The sequence below is a fragment of the Tenrec ecaudatus genome, chromosome 10, assembly GCF_050624435.1.
Source record: "Tenrec ecaudatus isolate mTenEca1 chromosome 10, mTenEca1.hap1, whole genome shotgun sequence".
NCBI classification, from domain to species: Eukaryota; Metazoa; Chordata; class Mammalia; order Afrosoricida; family Tenrecidae; genus Tenrec; species Tenrec ecaudatus.
Window position 1 is genome coordinate 90,228,088 of NC_134539.1, and position 16,200 is coordinate 90,244,287.

The 16,200-nt window shown below is 43.5% G+C and overlaps 1 pseudogene; it reads left to right on the top strand.

Moving 5' to 3' along the window:
• Positions 1–4,924: 4,924 nt before the first annotated feature.
• Positions 4,925–16,200, top strand: part of LOC142458606 (polycomb complex protein BMI-1 pseudogene) — a 116,823-nt pseudogene continuing 105,547 nt past the window's right edge.

The following is a 16,200-nucleotide window of genomic DNA, read 5'->3' on the forward strand; positions in this document are numbered from 1 at the left end:
GGTCATGTAAAGTGGTTTGGAAAGGGATGATATAAACCAAAACAATAATATTCACTGCCACGGAGTCAATTCCAACTCATAGGACAGGGAAGAACTGTTTTTGTGAATTTTGGAGACTAAATGTTTATGGATTAGAAAACCCCATCTTTCAAATGTGGGGTGGAAAGGGGAAACCGATTACAAGAATCTACGTATAGCCTCCTCCCTGGGGGATGGACAGCAGAGAAGAGGGTGGGGGGAGACATCAGACAGTGTAACATATGACAGGGTTCATGAGGAAGGGGAGTGGGGAGGGAGATGGGAAAAATGAGCCCATATTAAGGGCTCAAGTAGAAGGCAAAAGTTTTGAGAATGATGATGGCAACAAATGTACATATGTGCTTGACACAATGGATGGATGGATGGGTTGTGATAAGAATTGTACAAGCCCCCAATAAAATGATTAGAAAAGAAAACCCCATCTTTCTCCTGTGGAGCCTCTGGTGGTTTCAAACTGCTGAACTTGTGGTTAGCAGCTCAATGTCCTGGTGTAAGGAACAGGTTTGTGGAGCTGAAGTTGAGTTAAATTTGTTCCTTGTCAAGGTAGCATTCTTGATAATAGTTAGAATCTATCTTAAAATTCGGAAGAGAAAGTAGTTAGGAATTGGCAGGACTCTATAGACTTAAATGGCAGGCACAGGCTTTGTAACACTGAGGCTTGGTAGAGAGAGACTTGGGCTTAGAACACTCTAAGAATGATTTCCTTAATCCAAGGTTTGAAAAAACAGAGTATTTTTCGCAATATGTATCACTAGCTGACTCGAACAATTGGAAGGACTAGCTGACTTGAACAATTGGAAGGACTTTTTCCCATGCGGTACTTATTTAGAGGCCTGAACAAAATAAGGAAGCCTGGGTTAGACACAAACACAATAGTGACCTGAAAGTGTCATATATAATGCTTTCAATGATGGACACACATATGCACACAAACTTTGATCTAGACGTGGGCCAGCATTAGCATGTGACTAATAATCCACTTTGCTGCATTAGGATGAAGGAAAATGAGAGGACGAGCAGTAAGACACTAGAGCCAGTTGGTGTACTTGGAGTGTTTTGTCAAGATGCAAATCCAACCACTGGAAAACAGGTTCGGCTGAGTATCGGGACATCTTAATTCAGGTGAATGGAATGTCCTGAGAAAAGACCAAACAGAGCACCAAGCTTAAATGCTGTTGGTGCCAGCTTGAATTCAGTTGACCAAACTCAGGGCAACTCAGTGTACTCTGAACGATATCATTGTGATCATACCATAGTGCGTTTCTTTGGTTAATTTTTTAGAAGTAGATCAGGAAGCGTACCTTCCTAGTCTGAAAGCTCCGTAAAAACTTGTTTAGGGTCACAGCAACACCTAAGCCTCCACTGCGAGATAACATTAGTTAACATTTGGCCAGGAATCAAGTCTGAGTCTCCCCCATGGAAGGTAAGAAGTCTATCATCAAGCTACCAGCTTATGGACGTTACAAATAGTTACTCTACTTAACTACTAACCCCAAAGGCCACCCAGAGGCACCAAAGAAGAAAGGCCTAGCAATCTACTTCTGAACATCAGTCATTGGAGACCCCATGGAACACAGTTCTATGCCAATTCTCAAGGGGTCACCAAGAGTAGGAGTCAGCTCCATGGTGACTGGTTTATCACTTGAATGTTGTGTTAGCTGTCATTGAATGGGCTCCAACTCACAGCATCCTTTTATATAACATATCAAAACATTGCCTACTCCTATGCCATCTTGATAATCCCTAGTATGCTTGAGCTCATTGTTGTATCTATTGTGGAACAGCCAGAAAATTGCCCCCCAGGATGTCCTAACATGGACTGCTTGGGTGCAAGTGGGAGTTGCTAGGTGCAAGGGATGGCATGAAGCACAAACCATTGGGCAGGCCAGATCACTGGGAATGCCGTACAGGCCAGATCACTGGGAATGCCATACAGGCCAGATCGCCGTATAGGCCAGATCCCTGGGAATCCCATACAGACCAGATCATTGGGAATGCTGTACAGGCCAGATCACTGGGAATGCCGTACAGGCCAGATCATTGAGAATGCCGTACAGGCCAGATCGCCGTACAGGCCAGATCACTGGGAATGCCGTACAGGCCAGATCATTGAGGACGCTGTACAGGCCAGATCACTGGGAATGCCGTACAGACCAGATCATTGGGAATGCCGTACAGGCCAGATCACTGGGAATGCCGTACAGGCCAGATCGCCGTACAGGCCAGATCACTTGGAATGCCGTACAGACCAGATCATTGGGAATGCCGTACAGGCCAGATCATTGGGAACGCCGTACAGGCCCGATGATTGGGAATGCCATACAGGCCACATCATTGGGAATGCCGTACAGGCCAGATCATTGGGAATGCCGTACAGGCCAGATCGCCTTACAGGCCAGATCATTGGGAATGCCGTACAGACCAGATCATTGGGAATGCCGTACAGGCCAGATCATTGGGAATGCCGTACAGGCCAGATCGCCGTACAGACCAGATCATTGGGAATGCCGTACAGGCCAGATCATTGGGAATGCCGTACAGGCCAGATCACTGGGAATGCCGTACAGACCAGATCATTGGGAATGCCGTACAGGCCAGATCATTGGGAATGCCGTACAGGCCAGATCATTGGGAATGCCGTACAGACCAGATCATTGGGAATGCCGTACAGGCCACATCATTGGGAATGCCGTACAGGCCAGATCATTGGGAATGCCGTACAGGCCAGATCGCCGTACAGGTCAGATCACTGGGAATGCCGTACAGGCCAGATCATTGAGAACGCTGTACAGGCCAGATCACTGGGAATGCCGTACAGACCAGATCATTGGGAATGCCATACAGGCCAGATTATTGGGAACGCCGCACAGGCCAGATCATTGGGAACGCCGCACAGGCCAGATCATTGGGAATGCCGTACAGGCCAGATCATTGGGAATGCCGTACAGGCCAGATCATAGGGAACGCCGTACAGGCCAGATCATTGGGAACGCCTTACAGGCCAGATCATTGGGAACGCCGTACAGGCCAGATCATTGGGAACGCCGTACAGGCCAGATCACTGGGAATACCGTACAGACCAGATCATTGGGAATGCCGTACAGGCCAGATCACTGGGAATGCCGTACAGGCCAGATCGCCGTACAGGCCAGATCACTTGGAATGCCGTACAGACCAGATCTTTGGGAATGCCGTACAGGCCAGATCATTGGGAATGCCGTACAGGCCAGATCATTGGGAATGCCGTAGAGGCCAGATCGCCGTACAGGCCAGATCACTGGGAATGCCGTACAGGCCAGATCACTGGGAACGCCGTACAGGCCAGATCATTGGGAACGCCGTACAGGCCAGATCATTGGGAACGCCGTACAGGCCAGATCACTGGGAATGCCGTACAGGCCAGATCATTGAGAACGCTGTACAGGCCAGATCACAGGGAATGCCATACAGACCAGATCATTGGGAATGCCGTACAGGCCAGATCACTGGAAATGCCGTACAGGCCAGATCGCCATACAGGCCAGATCACTGGGAATGCCGTACAGACCAGATCATTGGGAATGCCGTACAGGCCAGATCATTGGGAACGCTGCACAGGCCAGATCATTGGGAACGCCGCACAGGTCAGATCATTGGGAATGCCGTACAGGCCAGTTCATTGGGAACGCCGTACAGCCCAGATCATTGGGAACGCCGTACAGGCCACATCATTGGGAATGCCGTACAGGCCAGATCATTGGGAATGCCGTACAGGCCAGATCGCCGTACAGGCCAGATCACTTGGAATGCCGTACAGACCAGATCATTGGGAATGCCGTACAGGCCAGATCACTGGGAATGCCGTACAGGCCAGATCGCCGTACAGGCCAGATCACTTGGAATGCCGTACAGACCAGATCATTGGGAATGCCGTACAGGCCAGATCATTGGGAATGCCGTAGAGGCCAGATCGCCGTACAGGCCAGATCACTGGGAATGCCGTACAGGCCAGATCACTGGGCCGTACAGGCCAGATCACTGGGAATGCCGTACAGGCCAGATCATTGAGAACGCTGTACAGGCCAGATCACAGGGAATGCCATACAGACCAGATCATTGGGAATGCCGTACAGGCCAGATCACTGGGAATGCCGTACAAGCCAGATCGCCGTACAGGCCAGATCACTGGGAACGCTGCACAGGCCAGATCATTGGGAACGCCGCACAGGTCAGATCATTGGGAATGCCGTACAGGCCAGTTCATTGGGAACGCCGTACAGCCCAGATCATTGGGAACGCCGTACAGGCCAGATCATTGGGAATGCTGTACAGGCCAGATCATTGGGAATGCCGTACAGGCCAGATCATTGGGAATGCCGTACAGGCCAGATCATTGGGAATGCCGTACAGGCCACATCATTGGGAATGCCGTACAGCCCAGATCATTGGGAACGCCGTACAGGCCAGATCATTGGGAATGCTGTACAGGCCAGATCATTGGGAATGCCGTACAGGCCAGATCATTGGGAATGCCGTACAGGCCAGATCATTGGGAATGCCGTACAGGCCACATCATTGGGAATGCCGTACAGGCCAGATCATTGAGAACGCTGTACAGGCCAGATCACTGGGAATGCCGTACAGACCAGATAATTGGGAATGCCGTACAGGCCAGATGCAGAGGCCAGATCATTGGGAACGCCGCACAGGCCAGATCATTGGGAACGCCGTACAGGCCAGATCATTGGGAACGCCGTACAGGTCAGATCATTGGGAACGCCGTACAGGCCAGATCACTGGGAACGCCGTACAGGCCAGATCACTGGGAATGCCGTAAAGGCCAGATCACTGGGAATGCCGTACAGGCCAGATCACTGGGAATGCCGTACAGGCCAGATCATTGGGAATGCCGTACAGGCCAGATCATTGGAATGCCGTACAGGCCAGATCATTGGGAATGCCGTACAGGCCAGATCATTGGAATGCCGTACAGGCCAGATCATTGGGAATGCCGTACAGGCCAGATCATTCGGAATGCCGTACAGGCCAGATCATTGGGAACGCTGTTCAGGTGTTAGGGCCTGGGGTTGCAGACTCGCCACTGGGAGTGCAATCCTTGAATCAGATCATGTATTAACTCAATTCATGCCCATCTGTTTTGTGATTGAACCATCTCTAATACAAATTTCCACTAACTTTCTCTCTACTTCTAAATCAGCTTTAGCTAGGTATCTTTTGATTGCGCATAACTTTGTCTGCCCTAGGATATTCCAAAGATCCCCTGGAAAGTATATTTCTTGTCAGGTTAATCATTTTAAAAGTTCAGAGTTTTCTAAAACCAGATCTTCAGTGGTGTACAACCATATTTAATTTTACTTTTATCCCCTGTCATGTTGTAGTTCACTAGCTGGCTGTAAATTCCATGAAAATTACTTGTAATTTTTACCAGCTGCTGTTTGACATTCATTCAAGCAGCTCATGGGAGTTTTCTTTTTCGTTCTTTTTCTGTTTAGATGACAGCACATTTAGCAGAGTCAACTTAGAGTTCACCTTTTCCCTCTTGGCTTCTCTAATGATTGGGGAGTCTTATTTATTTGCTTAGGGGATAACTGGTATTATAGGAGATATAAAGCATTAATGAATATATGTATAAGTTTGGGGGTCCCATTGATGGTTTTTCAAGACAATTTCTTTTCTGAGTTGTTCAATGATTATCCTTTGAAGAGCCAACAGAAAATGATGTTTTGATGATAGTAAATCATTTTTTACTCCCCACTGGAGTTTAGTAATCTATAATTCCTATCTTTAATTAGTAAATCAAAATTGATGTTTGACGTAATTTGGTTTATCATTTGCATGGGTTAGAGATATAGGGCCTAAGATTAAACATTTGTAGGTATATGTCTCATTATTTTTTCCAATAGTCTTGCTATTGCATATCTGCTATAAATTGGATTTAGTGTAGGTGTATATTAAATTCTCTTCCTCTCCCTTTAAAATGCCTTATCTATTTTTGAAATTATCAGGGTTTCTACTTTTACTTTTGTTGTTTATTCTTTAAAATTTTAGAGTTTTGTCTCTATGTACTGTGGTTTACTTGAACTTTCTCACCTATAGTTGAAGATATCTAAGTATAATTCTTTTACATTCTTTATCAAGTAGTTTCTTTTCTTTTTTCTTTGTGGCTGTTGAATGTGCTATTTCTAGATTTTTTTTTTCTCTTCTTTTTTTCTTTTTGTTTTTACTTTTTATAGTGCACAGTCAATCTGTATTCTTCAAATCATTTTGTTGGTAGCTCACACAACTCTTATCACAATCCATACATACATCCATTGTGTCCAGTACATTTATACATTTGTTGCCCTCATCATTCTCAAAACATTTGCTCTCTACTTAAGCCCTTGGTATAAGCTCCACATTTTCCCCCTCCATCTCTGCTCCCTTCTCGCTCATGAACCCTTTATAATGTATAAATTATTATTATTTTGTCATGTCTTACATTGTCTGACATCTCCCTCCCTTCATCCACTTTTCTGCTGTCCATCCCCCAGGGAGGGGGTTATATGTAGATCCTTATAATCGGTTCCCCCTTTATACCCTACCTTCCTTCCTCCCTCCAGTATCACCACTGTCACCATTGGTCCTGAAGGGATCATCTGTCCTGGATTCCGTTTCTGGTTCCTATCTGTACCAGTGTACATCCTCTGGCCTAGCCAGATTTGAAAGGTAGAATTGGGATCATGATAGTGGAGAGGAGGAAGCATTTAAGAATTGGAGGAAAGTTGTATGTTTCATCATTGCTATACTACACCCTGACTGGCTCGTCTCTTTCCTGCAAATCTTCTGTAAGGGGATGTCCTGTTACCTACAGATGGGGTTTGGGTCCCTAGTCTGCACTCCCCCTCATTTACAATTATATGGGTTTTTTTGTGTTCTCTGATGCCTGATAATTGATCTCTTCGGCACCACCTGGTCACACAGGCTGGTGTGCTTCTTCCATGTGGGCTTTGTTGCTTCTGAGTTAGATGGCTGTTTGTTTGTCTTCAACCCTTTAAAACCCCAGACACTATATGTTTTGATAGCCAGGCACCATCAGCTTTCTTTACCACCTTTTCTTTACTATACTTTGTCTTCAGTGATCATATGGCATTTTTTCCCCTCTGAAAGTTATTCTGTTTCTGTATCTTGATTACTTTTTGGAGACATTTTGCCTTGTAATTCAGGTGTGATTTGGTTGTATGTTTTATTCTAGACATGGTAATACCACTATGTTAATTTGCTGATTGTTTTTTTTAATTTGCTTCATTGTGCTTATTAAAATATGTATCTGGGCAACATGGCAGGGGCATTATTCTGATTGCTCATCCGGCAATACTGGAGCACCCATCACCTGTCACCAGGTGGATTTGTAGTGGGTGGGAGGATGGGTCTGGATCTCTGATTACTGATTATGCAGAGCAGCTGGGGGCTGATTAGGTGTGTGTTATTGGCCATCTCTTGCTAATCCAAAAGTGTGGGAGTGGGTGTTTGCTCTTGCCCAGTAGGTGGATTACAGAAGTGTTGGGTATGACTAGCTAGGGTTACTAATTTCTGACTGCTCTCGTTGCTGATCACAGATGTTGGTGCTAGTAGAGTCTTGGGCAAGTGGGGCTGATTATCTGGTCCCTGCTCCAATTGCAATATTACTTGGAATAATCCAAAATGGCAATGCTGTGTCTATTGGCAGTTTACTGGTTCATTGTTCACTGTTTGAGTTCAATCTCTCATCTTAGCCTACTGCTCTATATTTTGATTCAAAACTCTGGATTCCAGGGTTGCCATCAGTAAGTACGTCACTTGGTTTTTTAAAAAGGTCTGGACAGTGCATCTGGCTGATCTGCCCTCTTGGATCTAACCTCCTTGAATTTAGCTTGAGATAAAGATAAATGTAATTTAATTTTAGAGTTTACTGTTTTTAACATACTTTTACACTTATTCTCCTTCTTAGACTAATTTTCATATCTTCATCTTTCTAGTGGTTGTTGATAATTATTTTGAATAAATTATTTTATTACTCGGCCCAAAGCATGCTAATGGCCACCTGGACAAAGAGGGTTGGCGCACAGGGAGCGTGAGGGTCACGATGAATATACTCTAATGTCCCCAAGAGCTGATGTTTAAAAAAGCAGAACTCTCCTCAGTCTTTGGTGGATAGTTGAAGTATAAATTAGGCAGGTTTGTGGGAACTGAAGCAGAGAATAAAAATAGATAGAAATAGTGTAGGTAGAGATTATGTAGGGGTAATGTTAGGAAAGTCTCTTGTCAAGTATTTCTATCCCTGTAAATATTTGTAACAAAATGTGTGAACTAAAAAAACTGATTGCAAACAATGTAAATATTTTTTTGGTTTGAGTATTGTTGGTGCTTTTTACTCTACAGCTTTCTTGTATTCACTCACATAAAATTACCAAAAAAAAGAAATCAAGCCTTCTTTAACACACACATAGGTATATACGTGTGCATGCACACACACACACTGAGCAATGGTTCAAATGGACCTTGTGACTGTCTTAGGATTTACATGTACTACTAATGCATAACTAGGTCAATAATCATAACCTAGATATCCAAAATGTGAGACTGAACTTGCATTTCAGAGCTTCAGACAATCAATAGTCTGCTTTGATTCCAGCACTCCTTTAATTAATTCTGGGTCAACACAGGGCTCATTATAATTAGTCTGTCTTTAATGGAGGCAGTGAGTGAATGTGAACACCAGGGTAGGTCACTCAATGCCACTTCTGCTGTTCAAAACGCAGGAAACAGCAGAGAGAGAACACACAATGGCAGCAAGCTTCATTGAACATAAGAACATGAAGGAGGGGATAGGGTGGCTCATGAATGATAATGAAAGGGGCCAAAATGTATTATCAACTCTGAAATTAGTAATAAGCTTACTTTTAATACTGTGGGTGATGAAATCCTTCAGTTAGGGACAACGCTTACTTTCTGTTCCTGCATCTAGCTGACAGTGCTCTGCATAGAATAGATGACCACTAAATGTGTATGAGATGAATTATACATTTCACTGTTCTTTTTTTATCAAAATATGATTCCAGTGTCTGTCATAAGTATATTTTCATTTAATAAATTTATCTTTTAATTATAAAATGAGCTTTCGATATCATAAAGAATTTCGTGGGAAGAGCTAGAAGGAATTATGTTAAGCAAGGTAAGCCAAACTCAAAAGGACAGGTATAACATGAGTCCCCTGAGGTAAGTACAACCAGCATGCCAGGAATAGAAGAATAAACATCTACCTTGCAATAAACAGGTGGAAGCATAGATAGTTGGAGGGAGGGCAGGCCACACCTAGAGAGGTACAGGAGAGCCCAGCAAAAGAAGGGGAAGTGGGGCAGGGGGAGGGAGAAGCTGGGTGGGGAGAAACCTAGTGGATGGTATGGGAGGAACAGGGCACTAACCCACCTGGGGGAGAGTATTGGTTGTGTCCCCACAGAACTGGAACATGCATACGGCCCCTACCATGACATGCCAAACAAGGAGGGCAACGTAAAGTATGGGCATATGGACCCTACCATGACATGCCAAACAAAGAGAGCAACGTAAAGTACGGAGGAATGCACAAAGAGACTGGACCATACGCTGGCCCAATCCAGAATTAGCCCGACCCCCACATTCAAAGGGAGTACCACAGAAAATGAAAATAGAACATTTGGTGTGGGAAAGGAATTGACCTACCACACCACACCCAGAAGGAAGCTGAAGCAAAGGAAGGAGGAAGAATGGAACTGATCAGAGGCCCTCCAAGCTCAGAGGATGATAGCCCAGCTTGAAGGGCCCATCGTATAGAGAGGACTATACAGCCAACCCCACGACGAGATGCGACATTCTGCACTGACCCATGGGACAGCACCTGAGACACAGTGGGGGATATGCGACTGAGCTGACCCCACCAGACTGAGGCAAACACTGGGGGCATGAAATGGAGCGGCAGGGGAAGCAGAGCAAGGAGATCCCGAGGGAATATTAAGGATTGACTTTGGGGCCAGTACGTGGCACTCCAACACACTCATCTGGAAAACACTCCTAATGGCCAACAAAGAGACCTCGAACTACTAACAGAATTTCTTTTTTTTTTTGCTGTCTTTTTGTTTTGTTTTTTCTCTTATAAATTTAGTATGTTAGTGACTTTTTTGCCTATCAGCGTGTCGGTGTTGCTGCTGTCGATGCCATGTTCTTATGTGCCACTTGGGTGCTGCCAAAGCCATCTGCATTTGTACGCACATATTACTATATCAGCAGGTCCACCTAGATAAGGTAGGCTGGACAAACAATGTGAGAAGAAAATAATGGGAACAAGGGTTCCAGAAGGACTTGAGAGTGTGGGAGGTAGGGGAAGGGAGGAGGTGTTGGCCAACCCAGGGACAAAGGGAAAATGAGTGGTTCAAAACCAGTGGAGGGAGGGCATGGGAGAACTGGTAGGGAGTGACCAAGGGCAAGGTAACCGAGAGGAATTACTGAAACCAGAATGAAGGCTAAACATGGTAGTGGGACAGGAGGAAAGCGTAAGGAAATAGAGGAAAGGAGTAGGAGGCAAAAGGCATACATAGAAGCCTAAAGACAAACATGTACATATGTAAATATATTTATGATTATGGGGGAAATAGACCTATGTGCATGTAGGTTTATAGGTTCAGTAGTAGGGTAGCAGGTGGACATTGAACCTCCTCGTGTACACTCCCTCAATACAATAGCACCTTGCCCAGCTAAACGGTCATTCCACGATACCCACCTTCCTGACATGATCGTTGAAGACAGACGTGTACATAAGCAAACGTGAAGAAAGCTGATGATGCCCAGCTATCAAAAAGATATAGCACCTGGGATCTTAAAGGCTCGAAGGAAAACTAAAGCGGCCATCTAGCTCACAAGCAACAAAGCCCACAGAGAAGAAGCACACAAGCCTAAGTGAATATGAGGTGTTGAAGGGACCAGGTAGCAGACACCAAAGAACAAAAACCATCATTGTGTGATCACCTTCCCCACATAAATGCTGAAGACAAATGTGTGCATAAGTAAGTGTGGTGAAGAAGGCTGATGATGCCAAGCTATTGAGAGAGATAGCGTCTGGGGACTTAAAGGCTTGAAAGTAAATAAGCGGCCATCTAGCCCAGAAGCAACAAAGCCCACATGGAAGCAGCACACCAACATGTGTGATCATGAAGGACCTAGGGGACCAGGTTTCAAATAACAAAGGCAGGGGGCGGGGGTAATCATATCACTGTGAATGAGGGGAGTGTGTGATGGGAACCCAATGCTCATCTGCAGGCAGCTGGACATCTGGAGTCACTCAGGGTTCAGTGTAGCAACAATGAAGCTCAAAGCCTGCCTCTAGTTCTCAAACACTTCTCCCCCCCCGCCCCAATTATCATGATCCCAATTCTACCTTGCGGACCTGGTTAGACCAGAGGATGTACAGCAGTGCAGTAGGGATCTGGAAACACAGGGAATCTAAGACGGATGAACATCTCAGGACCAGCAGACCAGCGGTGAGAGTGGCGACACCAGGAGGGAAAGGGGTGTAGAAAGGGGGAACCGATCTTGGGGATCTACATGTAACCTCCTCTCTGGGGGTTGGGCAACAGGAAAGTGGGCAAGGGGAGACGCCAGGAAGTATAAGATAGGATAGAGTAATAATGTATAAGTTGTTAAGGGTGTGTGAGGGAGCGGGGAGCAGGGAAGGAGGGGGAGGGATAAAAGGAAAATGAGCTGATTCCAGGAACCCAAGTGGAAAGTGAATTTTGAGAATGATGAGGACAACGAATGTATAAGGGTGCTTTACTCAATTGATGTATGATGTGATAAGAATTGTATGAGCCCCAATAAAATGATTTATTAAAAAATTAAATGATCTATTAAAAGAAATGCCAAGATTCAAGAGCTGCAAACATTTAGGATTTGTGCATTTTCCTGAGTTTATGTTGCATTTTAATACACATTTAACTTTAAAGAAAGGAAAACTTCTGTTTGTAGAAGGTGGTGGTTGTTACTGTGTCATAGATAACAAGTGTGCTATGACTTTAAAAAAAAATCAAAAGATGAAGGAAAATTTACCAAGCCAGTAACAGCCATGAAAACAAAGGTGTGGCCCTATTAATCTCATAAAATAGACTTCAAAGTATATAACATGATGCATGATAAGAATGGACACTACACAATTATTAAAAAAATTATAGAACAAGAAGACATATAATCATATTAAAAATATACACCCCCTAATGAAAGACCCTCGAAATGCATCAATGAAATCCTCATAGAGTTGAAAAGAGAAATAGACAGCTCCTTATTGGCTTCACAGTGAGGATTCTACCAAGTATTCAGTGAAGGGCTGTAACCAAGTCTACAGACTGTTCTAGAATATAGAAAGGGACAGGAATCCCCAAAACGTATTCTATGAATTGAGCATAACTCTGATACCAAAGCCAGGCAAAGACTCCACAAAGGCATAAAACATGAACTACAATATCTCTCAGGAACAGAAACTTCTCAACAATATTATAGCAAATAGAATCTGAGAGCACATCAATAAAAAAATTCATCATGACCAAGTAGGTTTCATAGCAGAGATGCAAAAAAAAGTTATAAGAATATTCACTATTTTTCATGACTTTTCATAATTGATGCTTAATGTAGTTAAAGTAAAGCTTATTTAATATAGGATTAATACTTGTGCTGTGAAAAGTTCAACAAAACCAGAGAAATTTTTTCTCTGTGCTTACAGCAATATGCAAACTCTAAATTTAGAGACATCTCAGTAAATACCATTGTAAATTTGAATATACTTAAAAGATTCAACTTTAATACAGATTTCCCTAGCACAAGTAACTCAACAAAATTTACCCGAATAACTGGATTTATAAATATCTCCTTGTAAATGGGGCCAAGTTTTGTGGCCTCTCCTTTTCACACAATAAGAGGGGGAAACATTAGCACAATAAAGGCTGCCATGGTAGAATTTTATTGAGAAACCATATATATCCACCCTACAACCCTGATTTTGCTCCTTCACGTTTTGTTTAAAATATCAAAACTCAAGAACATTTAAGAGTGCCTTAAGGATGCCCAAACAGCTCATTTGATGTGGTGTAGCTAGGAAAGCCTAGAGTTTGTGTGGGAAGGGGTAGACGTGGAAAAGCTCCCTTCAGAAGTATATAGGACTAGATGGAGGATATGTTAAGAAATGATTGCTTTATGTTTTGCTCTTTTATTTAATGAAGGTTTCTACGATTTTGTAGCCTTGGTTTTTGGCTTACCGTGGTGTAATATCGGAAACAATCACTTATTTGATTGATTTATCTGTAGTTTATTTCCTCCACAACAAAGGATTTTTTCCTTCTGTAATCCAGAAAGAAAGATTCTAGGGTTACACAAGTTATTTGAGGTCAACCAGTTTGAGAATCATGGAGTAGGAACACAAATTAATACTCCAAAAATGGCCACAGGGAGCCACTACTTCAGCTAAGCAGACATGACCTTGACCCACCTGGATGATCCTCTTCCCTCCTGGATAGACAGGGTTCCACAGCCTGGGTGCTCCCTGCCTCCTTTTCTTATTAGAATAGCATGGACCTCATAAGAAGGTTTGAGTTTGGAGTAGCTTAGCACCATGATGCACATGATTTCAGAAGCTCAACTCATTGGATGGATGAAAGGATCCCCTAGAGCAACTCTCCTCCGTGAAAACATCTAGCCAGCTCATACTCGAGGCAGTCCTGTGTCCCAGTCCACAAGCCACCCATAGAAACAAAAGAATGTCGCTCTGATTGCTTTCTGGCTACTTCTTTGATCTTTATCGTGTATGTACAGAGAGGATCCCCACTTGGGGTTGAGCCCAGGCCACCTGATTCCAGGCCTTTTGACTCTAACAAAGCTATTTTCCATATGTTGCTGTGCTGCTTTATGTAACACACGGTTTCCCTAAAATAATTAATAGTGATATCAGAAATTTATGTATACAATATTGAGACTGATTACAATAGACAGATGGATTATAATCAACTGTGTTAGCTTCCATTTTGAAGCAAAGAACAAAAAATCTGGACACAGGACTCAACCCTGAGAAACTAGCTGTCAGTGCATGCACACCATCCCATAATAAGTGATGATTGCTTACCCAGATACCTTTACCTCAGATTGATAGGAAGTTACCTGAAAGACCAATGCACAATGATGGGAGGTCTGCTCAGACTGGCTTCATATATTGCCAGGCCTTTTAGAGTAGCCAAGAGCCTTTTGTATCTCTTACCCAGTTTTCCCTTCAATAAACTTACTCTTTCTGTTGAAATCATTCCTCTGACTCTGATCTGAATTTTGTCTCCTGCCTGCAATCTTTCTTGCAAGTCATGGAGAGTCATGGAGAGACTTGAAATTCTGAACCTCCTCCCTGGAACACCCCGCCCCCTGCAAAAATAATGAATTTTGTTTTTCTCCATTGTAAGAATACTGTTTTTAGTTCCACACTCTCGCTCTGCAGCATGTACCCATTTGACCAGGAGAGGATTAGGAACAGACCAGATACCCATGACGTCAAATTGAACCCCTGAACAAAGAAAACCTGGACACAGGATGTGAAGCTGAGGAACTGGCTGTCAGGGCATGCATGCCATCCCATCAGGTGATGACAGCTTACCCAGAAGTCTTCACCTGAGACTATCTTTTGGAACCCCCATTGTAAGTGCCTTCAATTACCATCGCCTCACCTACGTGACCGAATTCCCAGAATTCTCCACCTCTGGTCCTTCCCACTCAACTCCCATACAAACCTCTCCTTCCCCTTGTTGGAACTCAGTGAATGCTCTGCCCTGCCCTAGGCCCTCTGGCATGTCTCCCCTGGGAAGGTACGTTTCTAATAAATCTTTTTGTTTGCCCAGTGAGCTTGGCTCTCTGACTCACTTTTCTTAAATGGGCAAGGGAAATAACTCAATTTGTGGGATCCTCCTACAACCATATTGTCAGAGAGCCTACGAAAATAGATCCTTTAATTCAGCACGTACTAAATTCCTCTTTGCATTTTTCCATCTCTGATAGTTAAGTGGGAAAAGATGCCAATGCAATTAAGTTACTGCTGAACATTTACATATTTCCACTGTCATTTTACATCGTGTGCACATGTGTGATAGATACATAACAAATCTCATATTAACAGCAGACTTTTGATCCATTGCATATAGCAAATCTGATTCTAAGAAACAAATTACTCAAAATAATGTGAAAGCTAAATAAAATGATACATTTGTAACCCACTATCATTTAAAAAAACTCATGCCTAAAGTCAAGTTTTTGATGACAGAAATTTCATTGTAAATCATATTTAAGGCCATTTTCTGGTTTTAAAATGCCATTTTACAAAGCACTTGTTTGTTTTTTTGCCTTTGGACCAAGGGTGTCCTGTAGGAGTAATACATTTTGATCGAACTTTGGCTTATTAACAGTCTCCAAATTATGCTAATCATCACTGCAGGTTTATGGAGATTGCCATCCTATGATGTTTAAATGAGTCTGCAGCAGAACTCACTGAGAGCTGATCCAGACAGTCGTTGCTGATACTTCTACATGATACATTTCTAGATGGTCGGAAGCACGTGTTCTCTCATATGTGTGGAAAATACCAGTTATTGTAGACCCAATTTCATATGTCTGGTTTCTCTGTAGCCCGGATCATATTTCTAAAGTTGTAAGCCCATTTATCCAATTGTCTACCAATAAAAAACCCATATTAACCATAATTTCAGCATGATCCCCTCACCTTGGTCATAGGAAGACAGAGTACTGGAAAAATTAAGTGAAATCTTTGATTAGCCACTTCACAAAAATGAAACAGTCAAATGACCATTGAGCACATGAAAAAAGCGGCTTAGCCTCACTAGTAAATTAAGGAAGTCCAAATTAAAAACACAATGAAATACTACTGTACCCACCAGATGTGTCTAAAACTAATCAGAAGGACAATACCAAGAGTTGACAAGTAGCGCTATCGGGACTGTCCTGCACTGAGGGTTGGAGTGCATAGCTTTCCAACCATTTTGAAAAAGTGTTCAGTTTACTCTTTTGTCGGAGCCAGCCGACGAGTCGGACAGTCCTGAGAGGGGGAGCGAGGATTAAGGGGAAAAAGAGAGACAGAAA